The sequence below is a fragment of the Thermobia domestica genome, unplaced genomic scaffold (assembly GCF_964235325.1).
Source record: "Thermobia domestica unplaced genomic scaffold, izTheDome1.hap1.1 HAP1_SCAFFOLD_1305, whole genome shotgun sequence".
Taxonomy (NCBI): Eukaryota; Metazoa; Arthropoda; class Insecta; order Zygentoma; family Lepismatidae; genus Thermobia; species Thermobia domestica.
In genome coordinates, this window is record NW_027657015.1 from 4,818 (window position 1) to 31,264 (window position 26,447).

The 26,447-nt window shown below is 35.6% G+C and overlaps 1 long non-coding RNA gene across 1 annotated transcript; it reads right to left on the reverse strand.

The window, feature by feature from the left end:
• Positions 1-349: 349 nt before the first annotated feature.
• Positions 350-24,957, reverse strand: LOC145677750 (uncharacterized). The gene is made up of 3 exons (XR_014129980.1): positions 24,601-24,957; positions 8,627-8,838; positions 350-440 (listed from the first exon to the last, which is right to left on the reverse strand). It is a non-coding gene; the product is annotated as an uncharacterized LOC145677750 (long non-coding RNA).
• Positions 24,958-26,447: the final 1,490 nt, after the last annotated feature.

Sequence of the window (26,447 nt, forward strand, 5' to 3'; positions counted from 1 at the left end):
AAGAAACAGAAGATCTCAGGAAAATTCATACACATGGTGTTTTCTATCAGAAAGCTCAATTGGCACATGCTGGCACCGAACCAAGGACCCCACGTACCAGAGGTCTGCGCTCTACCATTGAGCCACAGCGTTCCCATTTTTAAACTTCTTAAAGTAGTGTCACAAATGCATAAATGTGCTTGGTTGTTATGTGGAAATATAAAGTAAGCCTTGTTATTTATTTTCGCAGTATATTATTTGTCTTGAAGAAACACATTTGTCCATAGGCGCCACAGGAAGCTTATTTTCCAATTTATCCTCGTATATTTTATTATATTTATAGTTTTTATCTTTTAGGAAGAAAAATTACCTTCAAAGCACTTAGGGCTAATCCTTTCCTATAATAGCCTTTTGGGAAATATGGTTTCAATAAGATTGCCTTCTCTGCATCCAAAACAGCGCTACATAAAGAAATAAAAGTAATATTTCATTATGGTTAGAGGAAGTAATAATAATTAATAACTCAGTAAAATCCTTCTACCGTCTTTATTCGTTAGTTATTATAGTTGTTAATGTGCTACCAGTGACATGATTTCTTTAAAATGCTTTATTCCTGAAAATTCTATTATTCAGAAATCTGCTGGCAATTCCTAATTAATTCCTAAGTACTTTGTAATTCAATAACATAGCATGTTTTATTGAAAAAGCTTCGGCACACTGTACACAATTTAACACGTGGAAGATTGGAATTAGAGTTTCATAAGTACCTTGCAAATATGAATATAATTACAAGCCTACTCGTAGTTATTGTATTGAAATAATTTAAAATATTTGATGCGTCCTTGTAACTTTTAAACTAATTAATAAAAATCATTGAAGTTTCGTACGATGCAAATATCCATAGGAGACATACTCTACATACCACCAGATTAACAGTGTTGCCAACCTAAGGTGAAGTTATATTTTTCAAGGAGCATTACATCTACATATTAAACGAAAACTTACCACATTTAATATTCATTGTTACCAACTCAGGACGCTACATGTCAAAAAGATCCATACTTTTGTGCCCTTTACAACAGTGACGACACAAATGAGAGAGACAGTACAATGCAGACGCAAAGTAGGAGTGTCAAATACTGTAATCATGATATGACATGTTTAGAATAAATGGGAAGAATAAGATGGGTACATTGAAGTCACTTCTTAAATCTGGGGAGGGGTACACTGGACGATACTTTCAAATTTGGGAATTGTCAAACAATAAATATTGGTAAATGCTCTCTAGCGCTTGAATATATACTTCTTTAAAGTTAGTTGATCCTGTTTGTCTCCTTCTACAAGTAAAAAATGTCAAAATATATGTACTCAATATGTATTAAAATACAATAAGATTATTTATTTAATTTATCCTCTTTGATGTGACTTGATTGCATAATACGGTTATATGGATCAGTAAAGGCTCCATTCCCTCGAATACGTCACAGGTATTATTAGTGCAGGGGCATAAGAAAGTATTTCCTAGTCTGTGGGATTTTGAATGAAGAAATATTTGAGACTAATCGCGATTTATTTGTAACGAAGCATATAATTACGTGCTACCAGGTATTTGGCCTGATTCCATTGCAGACGGGCTGTATGACGTCATAATTTCAAGATGGACGCCAGAATAGATACTAATATCTTTTTTCCGTCTGTAACTCATTTATGGTTAATTCTATGCAAATTTTGTAAATAACATTTTTTGTTCAGAATGAAGAAAGGTAGTGAAAAAGTTCATTATATATATTTTTTAAATCTCTCTTACCGTTTTAGAGATATAGCTACAGTATTAAGTTTTCTCACTTGTTTTTCCTTCATATTAACTTTCGGCCAAGGCAATAGACCGAGGTAGAATCCGTAATTTGTACTAAAGGAAATGCGTTATTTTTTGAATGCAACTCATATTGTACAACTCGTTTCATACCTAACTAATGGGAGCGAGGTTGCTGATATGAAAGGATAATTTCTGACAATGAAGAAGTTTTGAAAGGCTTCTCGCCCCCTTTTTTCGGAGTGGGGTTTTTCTCAGCCCTTATTCAACCGAGTTACAGCAAATTAGGTAGGTAGCCTTTTAAGTCCCTACAAATTTAAGGTTGTTTCGCCCTACAAATTTTGAAACCGATCGAGTGAAATATACAAGGTGTTTTATTTTTTATTTTATTTTATTTTTTTTTTTTTTTGTGTTTGTTTTCAATGGCTATCAATCTGTTTTCTGGGCTATTTCTCCGCTCCTATTTTAATCGATTTACACGAAATTTTTAGAATGATTTTGTATGAGTATCTAGTTGTAGCCCCCAGAACTTGAAAGAGATGGGAGAACTCCGCTTACAGTAGTTGCTACAATAAAACAGTTACAGCGATTTTTGTTCACTTTGCAACTTCTCCCTCACAACGCGATACACCTAGGTACATATATAAACATCCGGTCTTCGCACGGCAAATGCACGAATTCTATAAGATTTCAAAATGTACGATGTAAAAATTTACTAATTAAGTTTGGACTTAACAGCATCAGGAGTATCATCACCTCAGCGACCACAACATCTACGGATTCAACACGGTCGCTTTCGATTATTTTGACATGCCACATCCCCCTCCACCTTCAATTGTAAAAACCGTTTGGATCGTTGTTCTCGCTGCATTAACCTATATTTTGGAGGGTGAATATTCTAGTACCAATTCAGAGGACATCTTTAGTGACTCCCTACTTTCTTAACCGGTGAGTACCAGGGTTGATACGGGCATGTAGAGAGCTAGTTGGCTCTCTAGGTCACGAATACGCTGGTCTCGATGTCGCAAAGTGAGGTATGTTTGAACAGGAGTCGAAAAACCGATCGATATTCCCGATAATGTTGTAGTCACTTCTCGGTTGCCGTGCGCCACTGAAGAGACTTCCGGTGGCGCTCTTTGGGTCTATCCTTATCTCCTATGTTGCGTAATTCTATGCCGCACACTACCCATGAAACCACAAAGATCCAGCAAGATCCTCACAAGAAATGACCCGAACAGACCCAAAAGCATGAATGGATTACTTTTGGGGGCACGTATTTCCGGTGACCGAAAGGCCCCTCAGGCATTGTGGATATGGGGACAACGAGAAGACACGACACGCTAGTTTCCGAATATGCAAACCCCAATGTCGCCATTGAAGTTGCTCCAGTGCTAGAGCTTTAAACAGTCAGACACTGCTGATCGCTCTCTGCTATTTCGACCTATTTTCACAGTGTTTGGCCATTTTGAGCTCTGACACTCTAACAACTTTAAATGTGACAGCGGGATTTGCATATTTGGACACTAGCGTGTCTTCTCTTTGTCCCCATACTCACAATGACCAAGGGGCCCGTAGGTCATCGGAGATATGCACGCCAACAAGTAAACAATCTGTGCTTCTGGGCCGGTTCTCGTCACTTCTTGTGAAGATCCTGTTGGATCTCTGTGGTTTCATAGGTAGTGTGCGGCCATAGAATGAGGCAGCGGAGCAAAGAGATGAGTATAGACCCAAAGATCTCTACCAGAAGTCTCTTTAGTGGCGCACGGTGACCCGAGAAGTGACTACAATACTATCGAAACAGTCGATCGGATTTTCGACTTCTGTTCAAACATACCTCACTTTGCGACATCGAAACCAACTTAATCGTGATCTACAGAGCATACTGGTTCTTTACATACTCATATCGACCCTAGTACTCACCAGTCAAGAAAGTAGGGAGTCAAGAATGCATTGAGTGGAGATGCGCTTCACCAATGACAACACTGAAAATTGCTTGCTGGGTCATTTATTACTTACCGGTGGTTGTCTTTACATGCTCTAAATGCTGTGCAAAATCAATATTATTGCAGATCTCTTCATACTTACGTGCACAGTAAAGTCCGTGTTTTACACATGCAATTTACAACAAAACGTCCTTTCCCACAACCACAACGTACTAGTTTCAGTAACCATTCTAGCGCGTATGGCATCGTACTAATCATAGGAGAATATTTGTTTCCAGATTTCTCCCATCCATACTGTGATGATTTTTGGGAGGTTTGGTTGTTGCTTATCAGCACGCGTCACTCCAGCACTTGATAATGTACTCTTAAAATACGTGGTGTGAGGGAGGATTTTTGGAGGTAAATTTTCACTTTGCACATCTTTTCTTGAAAACATTTACCATCGCAATTCACCCATGTCTGATATTTTTTTCCTGACAAGAAAACTTGGCAAATGAAATGCTCGACTATTGCTCATGTTCTAGTTTAAATTCTTCTTCAGATCGAAGTAATGCCAAAGCCTGTTGCTCTGCTGTTTAGAAAGATTTGCAGAAAGCTAGTTTGAATTTATTCTTGAAGGATTCGGTAATATCACTTCCCGAAAATGCATGAAGAGCTAACAATGCCTGAACTTATGTCGGTCCTATACTGGAATACACGAGACTAATATCAATAAATCGTTTATTAGCACCAAATTTGGTAACGAACATAGTCTTTCGGTAAATGTTGCGACCACCACAGTGAAAGGACAAAATCGTCTGTATCTGGTGAATATATGTGCGGGGTAGTAGAATGACGTAAGATGTACAATGAATGTAGAATAATTTTGGTATGAGCTTCCTTTTGAGTGTTTTGAAGTTCTTTAATATAATTTCCATCTGATGACTTTGCCTCATTCCTATAACTAACTATCAGTTTTTGTTTAATCTTTTGTGCATGGAATATGGCTTTATTTACAAAAAATGACGTTAGCGCATCCTTAGGTTTTGAATGAGACAAGAGAGATTTATTGGCGATCTTTGGATATTGATAGAGTCTGTAATTTTGTACTCAACACACATTTCTTTCCCAGAAAACAGAAAAGAACAGAAATTTAATTTGAATAAAACACAACTGAGAAAACTGATGACTATAGTCAAGAGAATTATGACTATATCTCGGAAACAGTAAGAGAGATAAAAAAAATAATGAATTTTTCTCTAGCTGTTCTCATTCAGAACAAAAAATATTATTTAAAAAAAATTGCAGAGAATTAACCACAAACGAGTTACAGATGGAAAAAGATATTAGTATCTATTCTGGCTGCCATCTTGAAATTATGACGTCATACAGCCCGTCTGCAATGGAATCAGGCAAAACACCTGGTAGTAAATGATTCTATGATTAGTTACAAATATATCGCGAGTAGTTATAATATTTCTTCATTCGAAATCCCTTCGAGTGGAACATATTAATATATGCCCTTGCTATTGAATGAAAAACAACAGAAAATTTTAAACTATGACTATATCTCGGAAACGGTAAAGATATCAAAAACATTATAATGAAATTTTCTCTTCCTTTTTTCGTTCTGAACAAAAAATGTTATGTACAAAATTTGCATAGAATTAACCATAAACGAGTTACAAACGAAAAAAGATATTACTATCTATTTTGGTGGCCATCTTTAAATTATAACGCCAGCCCGTCTGCAATGGAATCAGGCCAAACACCTGGTAGCACATGATTATATGCTTCATTTCAAATACATTGCGATAAGTCTCAAATATTTCTTCATTCAAAATCCCACGGGATTATATATGCCTCTGGACTATATGGTGAAAATCTCTTAAATTTTGGAAGAGTACAAAGGATCACCTCTTAAATTTGGGAATTGTCAAAATAAATAAAATTTGGTAACTGTTCAATAGAATACAAATACATACCTATGTAAATTTGGTATGTTCACCTCGTAACCTTTTATGGATTTAAAAACTGCCAAAAATATGTAAGCATATACGTCTGGTCAAGGTACCTTTCTAAATTTTGAAACCGTATTTGGCAAATGTGAATTCGGGAAGTACTTTCTTTAATCTTAGATGAAGTCTTATGAGATACTTATATGTAAGTGTTTCACATGTACTTGGTAATGCGATGGCGTATATTGTATCATTGTTTAACAAGAAAATATATTCTGACGTTACATTCGCATATTACTTAAAACACGAAACAAGATTTTCTACGTTTTAATAATCTGATTTATATGTTCTGACTTCATATTTACATATTTTATGTCTTTAAAATAATACTTATAAATTTATGATTTGACACCTGATAGATAATTAATTTAACACAGAAATGTTTGTCAATTTTTGTTTCAAAATTTTAGTTTGAAAAGTTTTGCACTCAATATATTTTTTTTAGTTTGAATGTTTTTAATTTGAAAATTTCTTGTATAAAAATTTTTGCATTCATTGCAATCATCTTGTTTTTAATTTTTTTATTTTCAATTTTTTGTTTCAAAATTTTAATATTATTTCTTTAATTTGAAAATTTGATTTTTTAGTTTGAAACTTTTTGCACACTGAATTTTTCAGTTTGAAAAATTTTGATCTTTTGTTTGAAAATTTTTGTAGTCATTGAAATTTTTTGTTTGAAAAATTTTGCACTACTGACATTTTTAGTTTGAATTAGTTTGTTTGAAAATGTTTGTACTTACTGATTTTCTAGTTTGGAAATTTCTTGTTTGACAACTTATGAACTCATTGTGTTTTATTTGAAAAGTTTTGACCTCACTGAATTAGAAAAAGAACTGTATGAAAATTTCTTGTTTGAAAAATTTTGCACTCACTGAATCTTTTGTTTTGAAGGTTTTTGTTTTAAATTTATATTTTGAAATTTTTGTTGAAGTTTTGTCCTTTCACTGAATTTTTTGTTAAAAATTTTTGCACTTACTGAATTTTTGTTTCGGTTGAATTTGCTTAAACATTCTTCTGAAAAATTTCCATACTGAAAGAATACGTTTTGCTTTCCCTGAAAAATTTTGAGAACTTTGTAGTCAGTAGCAGTTAATGGGGGAGATCGAGGGAATACCGTGAGGAAGGATGTCATACTTCAACTTACAGGGAATTTGAACATCCCTTGCGCGACATATGGGTAAGCATTGTCGCTTAATATGATGACACTATGTCTGATTATGATTGCTGGATATTTGAGGACAAGTTTGTGTTGGAATTAATGGAGTTCAGCATTGTAACGATCTGCAATGTTGATTTCACCTCGCCTGAGAAAAGCATGATGGTTCATCCCTACTATAGACCACCATATCAGCAGACGATACCTGTGGATGGAGAGGTAGTTTAGGAAACCGTTCTGGACGTTGATCACTATCGAATTGTTGCCCTGACCGTTTACAATTTTGATTGCAGATTCATTTTTTATTTCATCTGCAACGACAATACTTTCACGGTTATTCCTTTCACTCAGAGAACAGCACACCTCCTGGCAATGAGTCTTATTGGCCGGTGCAGCTCATGTGGCACCTATGGGTCCAACTTTTTCAATTTACCGATTGCACGGAACTGCCGAATGACAGTGGTATGGTGAATGCCTACCTCATCTACAATGGCACGAACACTTTACGAGGGTCTGCTTCCACAGTATCTCTGAGGAAATCATCCGAACATGATGTTGGTCAATTCCTACGGAACTGTAATATTGTGTCACCGAAACGAAATTTAATAAATGAACGGCAAATGGTGCGTTAATTAGCCATTGCTAACCCAAACCCACTGCTATTTTGTTTTCGGCTTGCTGCGCAGGATGTTCCAGTTTGAATTCATAGAGAAAAAACACTCGCAATTTCACGGCCCGCCTTCTGAGTACCCCAGCCTCTTTAATGGACGTTTACTGAGTTTGTGAAGTTAGACCGTGACCTTTGTCTATCCTTGTATTTGTTCTTGAGACGAATTTTCGCCAGACGTCAAAGTGGACATTTCATTTGCAGCAATCTAATATATCATACATATTACTTAATAGCTGCTAGGAAGCAAACATATATTGACTCATAACGTTTGTTCATATGGCTCTGTGTCTGCGTATCGTTATAAATACCTAGGTAAACCAATAGAGAATATTAGTGAGCCATTGGACCCATCAGTAGAGGCAACATGCTTTGTAAGTATAGATACGAAGAAAAGACTGAAACACTGAGTGATGAAAGGTGATACCCACGAAATACAGTCAAATATGGTAGAGGCCGTTGTCAGTACAATACTGTCATGTAAAGTGAATAGTCTGTTGGAAGATGACGGGAAGGGTTCATCTAAATGATTATGATTGTGGCAAAGCCATCAGTCGGCTTGAGGCAAATCGATGTGTCTTAGAGGTTGAACGTCTGACGGGCGAGCTAAAGAGAGTTCATATCTCAACTTGAAAACGTCTGGTTACAAGAGAAATACCTCCTCATGTGCATGGTGGAAGTCATGGAAGGTGTAGTTGAATACTACGGTCATCATATGACGTATTTCGAGCAAGTAGAAACAAAGTTACAAGGATTTGAAAATTTGGCATTTTTCAAAGGACTTCATTTCGAAAAGTTATTTAGATAAATATTCCACCCAATTACGTAAATGGTTTTCGAAAGACTTAAAGATCAAAATCCCGTTTACAGCAATTTGATACATCAAACCCGTCCGTCTCACTTGCGTTATTACTGCTGTAGAAGCCATCAAAATTTGTGTTTGTGATAGTGTAGCGTCCTTTGTTTGTAACACTGAATAACAAATGTGATATCGTAGGTTTTCGTGCATTTAAGAGATTAAATAATGCCAGTTACAATTGCAAATTCAAATACATATAGTACTGTACGTACTCCATGTACATTCCCCTTTCAAGAAGGCAGCAGCTTCTATTATTAAATAGTGTTGAGTTTCCAGGCTCCAGTCGAATTGCTTTAGTCAACCAGTTACAGGCTTCAGCATACAATCTAGCTTTATATGCTTCATTCCCGAGAAGTGCAAAATTATGAACTTGCTGTCGTATCATAATAGCCTGTGTCACTCCAGAATCCTGTTGTCGACTTCGCTGAAGAAAACGATACAATGAACATCTGTTAGTATTTAAACGTTATATACTGATTAATTTTTACATAGTAATAACAATACTCTTTATTGATATATGTGATACTAGTCATAGAGTCATTAATTGGATACATTAAAACAAATTCATGATCTGACGAATTATGGAAGAAAATATTATGAACAACTTAAAAAACATGCAAAAGACATGAGACAACATAGAATAGTGTTAATAATTTTAACGACATAAAACTTATATGCATATTAACAATACGATATCCTCAGGCGCGGATGCAAGGGGAGGCTATAGGGGCTTTTCCCTTGACGCTGAGGTATACACTGGATAAAATGGGCTTCAATCCTGCTTTACACTGGATAAAGTTGCAAACTGTGGTTTAGCCCCTCCCTTGAACATATCCTGGATCCGCCACTGTATATCCTAAACATATATAAAACTGCCAAACGAAAAAGATTTATTCATTACTGGCTCACAACAAATCGATCTTTAATTTCAGATTTTTCTCTAAAAAATATATCAAATAGTAAAAGTGTTTTATTAACAGTTGTACTACTCAGTGGCGGCTAATGTTAGTGTTGCAGCGTTGCGCAACGACCAAAGTATTTCAAGAAAAAAATATGATCAATAGTAGTAAAGAACAGAAAAAATACTTTTTAAAACTAGCATATATACACTTTAAATAACATATTTTTTTACTTCTGTAACTGCTCGTTCCGTTAATCCGTTTTAAAATGCGAAAAATAATCCGTCACAGAGTCTCTAATTTATATTGTGTTGCAGCGAGCATACAACGACCAGATTCCTTCAGCGCGGCAATTGGAGTAAATGTTAAGTCTCCTTTCCCCTATCTCAGAAGTTAAAGGGACTGGTCGTTGCAGTGCTTCTGCAACACAGCACGGTTTCCAGTGAACGAGAAGGTTTTTCGCGCTAAATAAGATTTCTGAATTTTCTTTCACTAGCAATTAACAAATGGAATTTGTTTTTATGCATTCATATTTTTAAATTACGGGACCTACTGAAGCAAATCAAAATAATGACAAAAAAAATTATTGCAGAATTACAAAATAATAAAGAAAATATCTAGTAGAGGAGAAAACAAATGAAAGTAAACCCGCATTTACAAGTTAATTCTTAGCTTATATTGATAATGAAGGCTTCTTCTACAGTAATTTGTGAATCAAATATTAATAAGTCAGTATGTAGAATCGCTCCTCCCCCCCTCTGTGGATAGTATTTTAGTATAAACATATTTCTTTTATAAAATAAGTATATTTTATACTCTTGATAATTTACACATAAAACTGTATGATGGGGAACGCCACATTGAATTTGGGACTAGTTAGCAATGCTCAGGGGCGTAGCCACGAGGAGGGTCCACCGGGTCCGGACCTCCCAAAAATTTCGAAACTTGACTAACATTTGTAGACTTTCTTAACGAACTATACTTGTTTAACAGAGAATTTTTTTTATTTTACGACTCATCATGTACTCTTCTTTTCTTATAAAAATAATCGTTTTATCAATTTTTCTAAAAATATAGATGACAGTAAGTAAGAATTACTTATCGTCTTTTCGGGTGCAGTATAAGACAGGTTCCATATTATGTAGACGTATTGGACCTCCCTCAAATACTTTGGACCCCTCCCAGTTAACATTTCTGGGTGTAGAACTGGCAGTGCTGTTTGTTTTGATGTTCCTTGATTTTTTGGCTTCTGTTACATGCTGATCCTTCATCTGGCGGGTTTTGAAGTTTCCTTTCCAGAACATATCACATTGGTAAGCATTGTTTCGCCTCATGTGGAAGTATATTGTGTTCACCGTGCATTGCGTAACAAGCAAGACGGATGATTTGGAATGTAGTTTTTTTCTTTTACGCACATGTGTGTGTGTGTGTTGATGTATGAATATGTGACATGCGGAATTCATATACCAGTACCTATTTTGTATCAGCTGTTTTGGTTTTTAATTATTAGGTTTAATTTTATTGTGTGTGCTTTAATTCTGTAAATAACCTACAAATTCTGAATGAATTGTATACCATGACTTACAAAAAACATTGACCAGCTTTCAACTGGGGAAAAATTAGCAATTAAGGCTTAGACAAAACAAGCAAAGGGCAATTCAGGAGAGTGTTCGAAAAAAAAAAATCCAGTTTAAATTTACAGGATATCTTATGGCAGTAGTGTTGTTTGCACCAGAGAAATTTTCTCAATTTATTTCAAATTTTCCTGGATAAACTGTGAATAAAGTGTGTTCAATGTACATTTTTTTATAACACTAATCTCTGCTACGAACTCTCTTCAGTCAACGCTGAAGAGGAATTCGGATCACTGTCAGGGACTGAGTTTGCTAGAATGAATCGTTCGCAATAATCTAGAAAAAATATTTGGTGAATCTACAAAGCTTCTGAAATTAATATTAACTGTACCTATGGCGTCAGAAAAAGACGAAAAGTTTTTTTCCACGTGAGAAAGAATTGACAGTTTCAAGGAATTGAATGTTCCAAGAAAGGTTATCACCATTGGTTATGCTTTCCATCGAAAAAGACCTGATAATAAGAATACCAGAGTTCAACCAGCATGTATTAGACAGATTTGCTTCAATAAAAGAGAGGAGAATGAACTTACTAATTAATTAAGGTGATTAATCGGATAAAATGTTCTGCATTTTTTTATTTTTTAAAAACAGAATTTTATTTAACATGTCACATAGCATTTACATCTAAAGTTATGCTGATTAGTCAATGAGTCAACTTTATATCTTCTGTCTCTTATCGTTCGTACTGCAACACCCGTAACCACAATCCACCGGCCACCACTGGTACTACTATTATATATTGAAGTTCCAAACAAGATTTCATTACATGCAAAAAGTTGATAATTTCTAGGGTTGTGAGATGCAACTCTAATATACAACAAATCAATCAAGTCAGTCTTAATACAACAAATCAATCAAGTCAGTCTTAATACAACAAATCAATCAAGTCAGCCTTAATACAACAAATCAATCAAGTCAGTCTTTATACAACAAATCAATCAAGTCAGTCTTTATACAACAAATCAATCAAGTCAGTCTTAATACAACAAATCAATCAAGTCACTCTTAATACAACAAATCAATCAAGTCAGTCTTAATACAACAAATCAATCAAGTCAGTCTTAATACAACAAATCAATCAGCTCAATCTTAATACAACAAATCAATCAAGTCACTCTTAATACAACAAATCAATCAAGTTAGTCTTAATACAACAAATCAATCAAGTCAGTCTTAATACAACAAATCAATCAAGTCACTCTTAATACAACAAATCAATCAAGTCAGTCTTAATACAACAAATCAATCAAGTCAGTCTTAATACAACAAATCAATCAAGTCAGTCTTAATACAATAAATCAATCAGCTCAATCTTAATACAACAAATCAATCAAGTCACTCTTAATACAACAAATCAATCAAGTTAGTCTTAATACAACAAATCAATCAAGTCAGTCTTAATACAACAAATCAATCAAGTCAGTCTTATCATGAATTATGTTATGAACAAATTTGATCTCTTTTAGCAAAGGACAGTAAATTACGTTTTAAAGGAACAGCATCAGTAGTTAGATCACTGAATTTAAATTTAAATCGAAGAAAAGAGAAGAACGGAATTTAAATAACTTCAATACATAGAGAAATCGAAATCAAGTTCCTATTTCATATCCAGGTTCCATATTCTAAGTATGATCTAAGATTAGCACAATAAAGATCTTTAAAGTCTGTAAAATCTATTTCATAAGACCTAAATTCAGGGCTGGATTAACCGATTAAGCAAAATCAGCACATGCTTAGGGCATCAAGGGAAGGGAAGCATCACAGAAATTCTCCATAGGCGAACTTATCATAGTCCATCGGTCATATGGTTCAATACTGCAAATGGTGCAGCTGAACCGGGACCCACGAAGGGGGACCCCAACATAAAAAAAAAAAAACATATAAATGTAACTATACAATGATTAACAAAAGCACTCAGAGAGTGCAGATTCGGCCGAGTCACGAAATCGAAGGGAAAAAATTCTTCCACATTAGTCCACATAAAAGCAGGAGAAACTTTATTATGATTATTATGATTATGATTATGATTATGATTAATAATAATAATAATAATACAAAAGTGGTACGCTTCTAGGGTGGCGACAAAATTTACAGGAAAAAAATTCGGTGGCTTTTCTCGGTTTTCCAGAACATATTTTTGAAATTTTCCCTGATACATACTTAGGCACATGGATTTTAAAATATTCATTGAAAAACAAGATCAAGAAAGTATGACAAGAATGATGCAAAGTAATATATTTTCTCCCTAATGAACTACAGTAATGAATAATACAGAAACAAATATAACATATTTTCTTACGAAATTACAGAACACTTGGTTAATAGAAACTCCTGCACAAAACATAAAATTAAACATCTTCCGTTAAACATTAATTTGTAACGTTAGTCACATGATGAAAGTTTCGCCACATATGAAAGGAAAAGGTCACAGTAAGACACTAACCGAAAAAGGGCGGATATATTTACATAAAACTGTCTGTTCTATATTAACAACGTATCTTTACAAAAAATCGATAGTATTATGTATTTCATTTGCTGTTGAATACAAGAGCATTGTATTTGTTTTAAATATTGTATCGAAATTATGTACTGACGAGTTCTATACCATTTTGTACAAATGTACACTCATGTCCAAAATTATTGTCGCATGTCTATAAATATGTTGTTGTAGGAATATAATTTGATAACGAATTCACCCGGTATTTCTTATAATGTTAGTATGTGTATAATCGGTAAGACATGTATGTGGCAAATTTCATGTCAAAAGAGGAGTAAATAAGAACAATAAAACAAAAATAAAACTCTCTTGTCCATTTAGCAACATTTTGTTTTACTCATTCTAATTTTCGTATTTATAATTCTTTTCCTATGAAATTTACCACAAATATACATTTCCCGATTATTTACATAGTATCAGTTTTAAAAGTACCCTGCAAAATCATTATCAAATTATATTCTTACAAGAAGACAGTTATAGACATGCGACAATCATTTTGGACATGAGTGTACATGTAACATGGTCCAGAGAATGATTAATAAATCTAATCTAATCTAATCTAGTCCTTCTCCAAGCGTTTATTTCGTCATTTCCTCCAAGCGCATATCTTCCATTATTTTAGTCTTCGTAGCTTCAAGCTCGTTCACAATGATTTTTATTTCCCTGTCTTCAGCTTCTTGTTTCATTTCTTCTGCCTCCTGTCGTTGTTCTGTTACTTCTGCAAAATGAGTACGAGCATTTCGTGCATAATGAATCATTATTTCTCACGGTTACCAGAAGCTTATATCTCGTGTACAAGTCTGCGTGCTACTGACGTTTGTTCTTTTAAATAATTTGCTATACATTACGCATTGATTAAAAATCATCTTTCTAGATTTGAATTTTCATAAGAGAAATCAAGATCATTTTAGCATTTCTTAAACCACTGTACTCTGAAGTATCCAAATTATATAGCCAAAAGTCATCCAAACGCTAACCAGTTCTAGACCACTGATCGTAATTGACTTACAACTTGGATCCGGACAAAATTATTTGAACTGCCTCACAACTCCATTTGCTCTAAGCCATCTATCCAATTATTTTCAACTAATTCAGCTAAAAGATACTTCATGAGATTTACTTCAACATCAGATTCGGCAGAAATCTCAAGATTCAAACACAAAAGAGCTCTACTCAGTTTATACTTTAAAAGTGACTTCTTCAAAAGTTTAAGAACAAATTTACGTAGACATTTTTTGCAATTTCGATGTTTCAGGATAAATGTCAATGGTTCTTTCAGCCAACACAGAACAAACCTTCACTGGAGAAATTGCTGAGCCTCTAGTGGTGTACTTCGCACAGTGTGCTGGAACAGCCTTAAAAGTTATGCATAGCTCCTAGAAATTTAATGATTCTCTAGTTCATTGCTCCAACTGCAGTCTTAAATGCTCCACGCAAAGAAAGTAACCAAAGCTTCCAATATCAAGTATTACAGAATCATTTGGCAACGTCTTGGTATTTGGCTTGAAGGCATGAAGACAAGTAAAGTCCACATTATTGCCATCCATTGAAATTTGAATGGTTCAATGGTGAGTGGGTCTCTTTGAAAGTACTTAAAAGATCAGAAGCTGTAGAATTCCCTAAAAACGTTGATGTCAAGTAATGTATGCACATTTGCCCTCTCACGATCTCCAGATTCGCGTATTTGTCTCTTTCAACAACTGATCACCTGTAAAGTATGGTGATGATAATCCATAAACAAAACCTATTTTGTGACGTTGAACCTGCATTTTCCTAGCAATCTCGCTGTAAGGGAACATAAGTTTTACTATTTTGACATTTTAAACAGCAGTGAACACTGATGTATGTCATTACACTACAGTAATTATGTTTTGTAATGCTATGTTTCACTAAAAATCCCTATGAACTACTTTGTTTCGTCCCCGAACTCATACCTACTTGTATCGTAGAATCCATAATTGAGCACGCAACATGATCAGAAACCCTGAAGTTCTGTACAGATGAGGTGCAAATAGAATAACACTCCAAGTAAGAAGGTACTGATTTTGTTTTCTTGGTTCACAAAGGCATTGACTGTTCTTAATATTGAGATGGATGCGACCATCTACATATCCTTTTACCTTTCATGTGACTTGTTAACGCTTCCTCTCCGACGTTACTCAGCGAAAAAAACACTTTGGCAAATGATGCAGCGAGCAGAAAATTTATCACTTAGTACTTACCGAATCTATGATGAAATATTATCTAACAATCAGGAAGAATTGAATGTGGTCTTAGAATATTCGGAAACAGAGATGCTTGTAATCTGTATAGGAAGAATATACACAACGAATACCGAACAGGACAGAAATTATACATCATGAAACTTCGTTACTCTTACAGGGTACTGAAAACAAATTAATATTATTTCACGATAATTTGAATCGCCATATCGCATAGTAAACACAAAGTAGAAAGTACACTTTGGAATCTATAGACGTATCCTATATTTAAAGATCAAAAATTCGATTAAATTAGTCCGGCCATCTACTGACTATTGACCCAATGCATATCTGATGTCCAAAGGCTTAAGCATTTCCGAAATAAATTTCTTTGCGAATTAGAATGCATTAAAATGAAAACACAGAAAGCTAAAATACGACTAACTGTACTCCAAAAACCTTTCATTTGTGTGATTAGCTACCCTCACCTAATGCAGGACGGGGAACTGCAATAAAATCGAAACCAGTGAGAACGATGATAAAGAAAAAAGGCTGAATTATTTGTGTGTCGAAAATGAATTTCCCATTGGATTTATGATCCAACTGTATTTTGTGGATGATTCACCAATATGATATTCCATTGCTCAAGCGAGAGAAAAAGATAATGCGCATAACCACAGAACCTAAGTTTATTACAAATCGTTAGTTGAAAGCAGAGATAAATTCTAAGTTTGAAGTTGCCAATTAAAAAACAAGCACTCAAACAAATCTAAAGTCGTCTTCAAATTTTCAGTTCAAATGTTTCTAAAATCTCATTCTTAGCAAATCGAAATTCCCTGACTCTTCTCGGTCTACTCAAATTACCTGACCTTTTCCAGTTCTCCAGTTTTGTCATTGCCCTAGCTTCAAACAAGTACCAATATATTTTGAATTTCTTTTGATCACTTTCACAAAATTAATACTGACTTATTTTCGTTATTTTTACTTATTACATTTAACACAATGAATCAAAAATAACTATTTCGCTGTATCAGTTGGTCTTTTAAAAATCGATTGGTATTAGCAATTCTTACAACTAAATAACCTGGCACAATTTCTTCCAATAGTATGTTGTTGCCATCATATAAAAATTACGATTAATAGTCTATAAGTTCTAAAGATTCATTTCTGCTTTCTTGTAATAAAACTGTGTATGTTGGTTATTACAATTCTTATCCAAACTTCCTCTGTCAGTGTTAAGTGTCGAATTTTTCGAATGGGGATATAGATTCATTTAAACGTGTTATTTTCTATTAGTGAAGCTGATTTATGCAGAATATATACGAGGGTTACCGCAAAAAAAATGACAACTTTTTAACTAAAATGGGAAGGAAACAAGAAATTCTAAAATATGCAAATGGAAAGTTAGTACATGTGTAAACGTTACATGAAGGGAGTTGGATGAAGATATATATAGCACAAGAAAAAAATGAATAGAACGAATCGTTCATTTCATACGTGTTTTACCTCTAATCACAACATTACGAACCATTACGAGTACAATTACATTTATGCGTAAAGATCAGAAATACATACCAGTGGCATCTTTGAAAGAGGCTTGCAAAGAATACACCATGCACTGCTAACGATGTGAAAGGCGCCCAATATCAGTGGTCTCACTATAAGAGAATCTTCCGGTTTTACGGCTCACTGCTGTGAAATTCTTACGTTCGTGGCAATATCTTCACGTGCTAAAAGCGCATTCCACTAATGGTTCTTTCAGTTTTGGAATGAGGTCGAAATAGAAAGGTCATAAATCTGGCGAACATGGTTAATGCTCGAGTACTTCCCATTTCTACCGTGTGAGATTCTGCATACATGCTGCCGTACGGACTGTCGCGTTGTCATGAAGTATTGCATTGCATTGATTTTCATCCTTTATCATACATGTCATTCAAATGAACGTACGAATTGGACAGGCCAGAAAACATTGTATGTATACAGGATTATACATTTAAATGAAGGATGAGTGCATCGTGTAGACATTCAGGTAGCCCGACGTAGGAATCATTCACTGGCATCGTTAGCCTTTTAAATCTGTAAGGGGGGGGGGGGTCCAGATGAATCAAACTCAAAATCCTCTTTCCGACAAAAGTTATATATACAAAGTAGTATAGTTTCTTTAAATATATATATTCAGCTATACTCACTCAACTCAACTATAAAGAATTTTGTCCAGCTGTGAAAACATCAAAATCGAAGAAGTTTCCGGTCTGGTATGACAATGAGCTTCGTAATCTTCTTATAAACAAAAAGCCTGCCTGGACTCTATGGAAGTCACATCCGAGTGATTATACATACAAACAATTCGCTAAAATTAGAAGCGTTACGAAGAAGGTAAGCGATGTAAGTACTTTGAATACGTGGACTAAATTGGTGATTTTACTGTTAGCAACCCTAAACACTTTTGGTCTGTAATTAAATCTCGATCGAAATCTCCCGGCATACCAGCAACAGTTCATGTCGAGAACATTGAAGCTAGTAATGGTCAAAGATCGACCTTTTTAATAACTACTTCTGTAAAATATTTACCGCCCTTTCCCCTACAACCCATCTTTCTCCTCTCCTCCCATCTATACTAACACCTTATCAGACTTCTCTACCACCCCGGGTGAGGTTTTGGTTCTCTTGCAGTCTCTTTCTCCACATAGATCTCTTGTGCTCGACAACATTGGCTCTCTCTATTTAAACAAAACTACTTCAGCTATTTCACTTCCTCTATCCATCCTATTCAATAGATGCTTCAGAGAAGGATATTATCCCACCAGCTGGAAACTAGCTCACATGACCCCAAATATATAAATCAGGACTAAAAGATCAAGTATCCTTCTATAGGCCAATATCTCTTCTTTCTGTAAATATCTATTATCTGCAAAAAATAATCAAAGACGCTCCTCAAATTCACGTCGCCTTACATTCACACTTCTCAGCACGACTTTCTACCGAAAAGCTCAAGTCTCACAAACTTAAGTACTCTTCTGTATAAATAACAATACTCAATTAGATGTCATTTATTTTGATCTCTCCAAGGCCTTTGATTCTGTCAGTCACATTCATCTTCTCCACAAGCTTTCCAATAGGTTTAATGTTCATGGTAAGTTTCTGTCTTTAATCACCAGCTACCTGAAGGATCGTAAACATAAAGTTATTCTTTCAAGAGCGACTTCTAACCCCCAACCTGTGATCTCGGGGGTGTCTCAGGAAGCGTACTAGGGCCCCTGCTACGTGTTCTGTATATGGACGATCTCCACTCCATAGATGGCCATTTTCCATTGGGCTCGCTCGCGCTCGCGCTCACTTCTCTCAACTGAGCTCGCACTCACTCGGGCTCGCGCTCATCTCTCTGGACTGGGCTCGCGCTCACTCGCGCTCGCGCTCACTTCTCCTAACTGGGCTCGCACTCACTCGGGCTCGCGCTCATCTCTCTGGACTGGGCTCGCACTCACTCGGGCTCGCCATCACTTCTCCCAACTGGGCTCGCGCTCATTCGCACTCGCGCTAATTTCTCTTAATTGGGCTCGCGCTCACTCGCGCTCGCGATCACTTCCCTCAACTGGGCTCGCGCTCACTCGGGCTCGCACTTACTTCTCTCGATTGGGTTCGCGCTCACTGGGGCTCGCGCTCACTAATCTCAAGTGGGCTCGCGCTCACTCGGGCTCGCGCTCAACTATTGAGCCCGAGCCCGGTTGAGCGTGAGTGCCGAGCTCACGAGCGCCGGGCTCGCGAGTTTGGACACCTATGATACAGACACGGACAATGACACGGAGAACCAGTCGTATTAACAAATGCTGAAACAAATCTTCAATTATGCGCTTATTCACCTAAAAATCACCTTCACTAACATGTCTGCTCACTAGGAGCGAATCCCCAGCGTGTACGTTAACATATACTTACGAGAGAATACCTATAACGACGAATGATGTACTCAGATTTTGAGTACAGTTTCAAAAGTTCATTTCCGTAAGCTGTAAAGGCAGCAATTGCTATGCTATCACAAATTGCTATCACAAATTAATTGCAACTTTTGAGTTGCATACACACAAACTACTAGGGAATGAAGAGCATGCACTAACAAAGAGTACACTGGAAAATGAAATAACATGTTATAACAAAAATTAAAATAAGATGATAATCGATACAAATGTAGAGGATGAATATGGCATGTCCGAACTTCGCCAAGTATGGTGGAAGAAGCTATTTGTTTACTTCTTCTTGACCAACCGCTAAGAACATTTATAAATCCATATGTGGCTTTGTTATACGCAATTAGTACATTCAAATTCACGAACGATGACGAACTGAGGGGTACGAAGGTACAGTTGCAAGTAACAACCATAGTCATAATAATATAGTTCAACTAAACAACGTTGAAAATAGTGGACAATCAGGTTTAAGTAGAAATGACCAAAACTGAATAGTTTGCATCGATCATTCCGAAGAAATTTGGAGTTATACTGAGCACAGTTTGGGGGGGAAGCGAGCATCCCCGGTGGATATACTTCAACTGACTTCTTTGGGGGGGGGAAGAAAATGTGATTGAGGGGGAAATTCCCCCTCATCTTTCCCGGTAATTTGCACCCTACATATATATATATATATATATATATATATATATATATATATATAATATAGATCGATAGATAAATAATTGGCTTGGGGCAATATAGTGCTAAGCCGCATTTGTAAAAACAAAATCTACCCGTTGCTGTTGACAAATTTGCAAAAATTGAGATTAGATGGCAGTAAATATCGTAAATGGTGTTCTTGCCTTCATTAATTTGTATTGTAGTGCAGCGATAAATTTCGTTGCACAATACGTATAAATGTGGCTTAAAGTTATATTACTCCAAGCCCTTCATATATATATATATATATATATGCAAGTTAGTTGGAAACCTGGGGCCCGTAAAATAGTGTTTCTAATCGAGTCTTACGTCTTGTAAGTCCATTAGATTATCTTTTCTCTCTCACTTGAAGAAAGAAAACTAATTTTTTAACGGTGACTTCCCTCCGGAGCAGCCTCTACTTTTAATTATGTGTTTGCTGTTTGAAGGCATATTGTCCTGTTACAATACAGTAAATATGAACATTTCTTAATTTAAGTCAAATTTAAGAGTATTAAAACTGAACTTTTGAAATTGTGCGTTGATTATAGCCTGTAATTTGTTAAAACAACACCTATCAAAGAAAATTACAAGTTAATGAAAGGTCAAGCAAGATGTTTGTGAATATGAAACTTACATCATAATATCACTTTGAGTCAAGAAGTTATATATGATAAGCATAATGATAATGATAATGATAAGCATAATTTGGTTCTAGTTTTCGATTCATCTTTACATTTCTTTAAGTATATAAATGCCAGTTTTTAAATCGCATAACATAACGGAAAAAATAGTAGCTATATTATATAAAATGAGGTAATTTTACGAACTGCGTTAAAACAGGAAATACAATTATGTTAAAATATTGAGGTAGTTTGGAATCTCTTGCCTGTCAGATGTCAATTAACAGATTAATAATTTCCTTCTATAACAAGCAAGACTTTATTTTACATGAATTAAAGACCAAAATATAAATTCAGATTATGCTCTTTCGCAGGAGACCAATCCGACAAGCTTGGAGCCTTATATAAATGACAGCGAGTTGGTACAAATGAAAAATACAACTTACGGTATAAATGTTAATTTTCGACCCATGTTGTGTAGATGCTGGTCGATTACTCGACGAGATGCTGGTTGGTTGCTCAGATGATCCTTGGTCCTCTCCCTTACCTTTTTATATTGTATAAATTTCGTCAGTCAGACCCTGAGGTTCTCCATAACAGCCTTGTTTGTTCACTTAATTACTTTTTACGCTACGTGACTGCCGGAGAACCTCATTAGTCCACGATAAGTGTGACTGTTTATCCAAAATTCTTTTGTAACCTAATTTAAGTACACATACACATTTTTTTTACATATAATTACTAGAAAACAATGCTAGTTATTTCACTAAACTTTTTTGATATATTCCTTTTTGCAATATGTTGAGATTTTTTTTTCTCAACTCATGTTATAGTTCCATTACAGTCCCCCACTGATGAGGAACTGTTCCTGAACATCACCGTAGTGTGTGTCACTCCTTTTTTTTCCTCAACTCATGTCATAGTTTCATTACACAACTGTAGTTGAAAAAAAAAAGAAGTGACACACACTACGGTGATGTTCAGGAACAGTTCCTCATCAGTGGGGGACTGTAATGGAACTATAACATGAGTTGAAAAAAAAAAAGTTAGCTCAACATATTGCAAAAAGGAATATATCAAAAAAGTTTAGTGAAATAACTAGCATTGTTTTCTAGTAATTATATGTAAAAAATGTATGTGTACTTAAATTAGGTTACAAAAGAATTTTTGAATAAACAGTCACACTTATCGTGGACTAATGAGGTTCTCCGGCAGTCACGTAGCGTAAAAAGTAATTAAGTGAACAAACAAGGCTGTTATGGAGAACCTCAGGGTCTGACTGACGAAATTTATACAATATAAAAAGGTAAGGGAGAGGACCAAGGATCATCTGAGCAACCAACCAGCATCTCGTCGAGTAATCGACCAGCATCTACACAACATGGGTCGAAAATTAACATTTATACCGTAAGTTGTATTTTTCATTAGTACCAAAACGCTGTCATTTATATAAGGCTCCAAGCTTGTCGAATTGGTCTCCTGCGAAAGAGCATAAATTGAATTTGTATTTGGTCTTTAATTCATGTAAAATAAAGTCTTGCTTGCTGTAGAAAAATATTATTAATCTGTTAATTGACATCTGACAGGCAAGAGATCCCTAACTACCTTACTATTTAAACAATTATGTCAATTGACGAAGCTATCGTAAAATTTAGGATGTTTTGCGGTTTTTTTTTTTTTTAAGCAATTAGTATACGATACCTCATTTGTCCGGAAGACGAGAATACATACCACTTAATCACATTAAATCAATATGAATATAAATGCCTGGTAACCCTTAGCTGTTTCGTTAGGTATGTGCTAAACTTCACTGTAATATGATCTGATAAATCCGTATGAAAATATTGTGACAAACAACACCAAAATCGAGTAGTGGCAAACTGAATGCTATCGTTTCAGAGTAGATTTCGAAAAAAAAAAATAAATAAATAAAAAATAAAATAAAAAGACTTTAAAGGAAGGAAGTGTGGATGTATGTATGTATGTATGTATGTATGTATGTATATACAGGGTATCCAATATACAATGCAACGCGGAGTTTGGGATAGTAGAACTTTTGAACCTGAAGTGATACACGAATAATGGTTATACCAAAATGAAGCCTTGTTCATGTATATACTTTTAAACTAGGAAGCATAGATTGAAGTACACTAGGAACTACACAGTGTTGCTACATGTAACCGAAGGTGTAAATCAATTTTTTTGCAAAATATGTTAATTGAATCATAACTTATACGTATGGATGTTCTGTCGTTAATTTTCAGTTTGTTTAGTTGGAGTAGCTTGGAAAGTATGGAGCAGAAAAAAGATTTTTTCATTTCCACCGATAACTAATCGGATGAGGCCCCTGTAAGGGGTTACTAGGGAAATCGTGTTTTTCATAAAAATAACACACTGAATTGGCAACTGCTGATGTTTCAATGCATCAAAAGGTGTGTTAAGGATCTGTCTACGTTATTCAATTCCTGAAAACAATGAAAAACAAACTTTGAAATTATCATGATAAAACGTTTACTTACATGCACCCGGTAACACTGCTACTATCAGAAATGAGTTACCAGCTCTACAGCGGATGCTGGGAGTGTCCTCTGTTTTGATTCAAACACTGGTTCACACGTTTCACCAGGTTGGCAACAACTTTACGAAGATTAGAAGTGTTAATGTTCTCAATGGCACCGCGAATGTTCGTTCCAGGTCTTGAATAGTTCGAGATTTGTTCTTGTATGCCTCTTGCTTTAAATAGCCCCATAGAAATGAATAGCAGTGTTGCCGGATGCATATAAGTAAAAACAAATTTCATTATAATTTCAAAGTTTGTTTTTCATTGTTTTCAGGAATTGCATAATGTAATTAGATCCTTAACACACCTTTTGATGCACTGAAACATCAGTAAAGTTGCCAATTCAGAGTGTTAATTTATGAAAACTACGATTTCCCTAGTTACCCCTTACAGAGGCCTCATCCGATTAGTTATCGGTGGAAATGAAAAATTCTTTTTTCTGCTCCATACTTTCCAAGCTACTCCAACTAAACAAACTGAAAATTAACGAAGAACATCCAAACATATGAGTTATGTGTCAATTTACATGTTTTGCAAAAAAAAAAAAAAAAAATTTACACCTTTGGTTACATCTGGCAACACTGTGTGGTTTCTAGTGTACTTCAATCGTTGCTTCCTAGTTTAAAAATATATGCATGAACAAAGCTTCACTTTGGTATAACCATTATTCGTGTATTACTTCAGGTTCAAAAGTTCTATCCCAAACTCCGGGTTGCATTGTATATTGGACACCCTGTATATTTCTCCTTCTGGCCTATTTAAGTGTCCCTTGCTTTCAAATTTTCTAAAATATAAATATAATATTGCTTCAGTTTTTTAAAAATAAATATTAAAATTACATAGTGCAGTAATTAAATTTCGCGTAAAATACATTTAAAGATCTCAAGAAGAATTCAGTAAAATTAACTTGCTAAAACTGTCGTTTTTTTTTTTTTTTAAAGAATAAATAAAATGTTTCGTAATATAAATTAATAAGCTAAGAAAAAATTATGTTACATGTATTTAACACTATTAAGAGCTACTCTTGTTTGTTGAGATTTAAAGAACCTACAATTAAAATAATACATATTTCGCTCGACTTTTCTATGAACGTAAGCTTCACATTAGTTGCTATATATAAATTTCTTACCTTGTAGGGTCAAGAAGTTTCCTTACTCTATGATCTATTAGAAAAAGAAAATGGCCATGGAATTTGCAAAACAAAAACAAATGCCAGCCTCAAACACCACTGATAATAAGTATGAAAAAATGGGATTTCCATTCCCAAAGATGTTTCGACAATGAGATCACAGGTCAGATGTCAAACATTCGTCGAGTGGATAAATATAATACACTTCAGATAGTACAGAATGCACTTTTCCTTCATTTTCGTTTGCATAGCGGTTAAAATCTTGCAGGTCGTTATAATCTGGACTTGGAATACATTTCTTATATTTTATTCCTGAAGCAAACACCTGTTTAATGTCGGTCTGCAACATAAGCTCAGCTATACACTACCGTATGTTTACGCGCGTAAACTAACGATGTGAGTTTATGAGCGTCATGCAGTTCATGCATTGTGCATGAATTTACGCATATAAGCGGAGGAAAGCAGTTGCAGAATGGATCGATCGAAAGCAAAGTTTTAAGGGCGGGTACTACCAATGTTATATTGTTGAGAAAAAGAATAAAGAAAAGACGCTAAAGAAATAGGTATGTTTGGAAAGGAATAGGATTTTAATATTAGACAAGGAAGGATAATCCAACTTTCACTGATTATATCAAATTTTTATTTAGATTGTGATGGCTCAGTAGTAGAAGGTTCATCTCTGGTGCGTGAGGTATCTGGTTCGATCGCAGCTCGTATCAAATGGGCAGGGGTGTAGCCAGCAGGTTTGTGTAGGGGGGTCTGTCGTTTTTGAGGGGGGGGGGGCAGCTACAATGTACAAAGCCAAAAAAATGTGTTGCTGCTAGTGTTTTTGAGGCCTGAAAGAAAGGAAAATTTTGGTTTCCTTTTGGAAAACTAAAAACACTATTTTAGCTTCTTCTTCTTCTTCTTCTTCTTCTTCTTATTATTATTATTATTATTATTATTATTATTATTATTATTATTATTATTATTATTATTATTATTATTATTATTATTATCATCATCCATAAATTATATTCAAGATAGTTTTTATTATGCTAAATCAAGAACTACTGTCCGGGACCAAACGCTATACTTTTGTGCATAACTATAAAGGTAACCAAGAAAGTTCTGTCCCTTTTCGTGGATGTCTGTGTTCAGTTGGACCTCACACCGTGAGTTGAATGCGAGTGGACATAAGGCGAAGGTCAATTGTTGGTGTGTATATCCAACCATACTACCTGGTTATGGCAATTCAGATACATCGTAAAGACAGAGGGAACGGCTTGGGTACAAAACCTCGCGGCCAGAACCTCGCGGACCAAAACCTCGCCTCCCAAAACCTCGCGGCCCAAAATCTCGCCGGGCCGAAACCTCGCCTGGCCAAGCCCTCGCCGCCCAAAACCTCGCGGGACAAAATCTCGCCGGGCCAAAACCCCGCCTGGCCAAAACCTCGCGGCGACAACCTCGCCTGGCCAAAACCTCGCCTCCCAAAACCTCGCGGCCCAAAATCTCCCCGGGCCGAAACCTCGCCTGGCCAAAACCTCTCCGCCCAAAACCTCGCGGGGCCAAAACCTCGCCACCCAAAACCTCGCGGGCCAAAATCTCGCCGGGCCAAAACCTCGCCTTGCCATAACCTCGCGTCCCAAAATATCGCCATACCCAAAATCTCGCCTAACCAAAACCTGGTTGTAATGATCGCGCGACACAGAATCTCGCCTGGTCTAAATTAAGCGAGACGTAGTGTCGCCTGGGAAGAAATGTTGTCAGGATAAAACCTCTTCCGACGGTTTCTTCAATGTAGAATGTTCTATCGCCAGATTTACAAAACTTATTAGGTTTTGAAACTTGACATTTTGTATAAATCT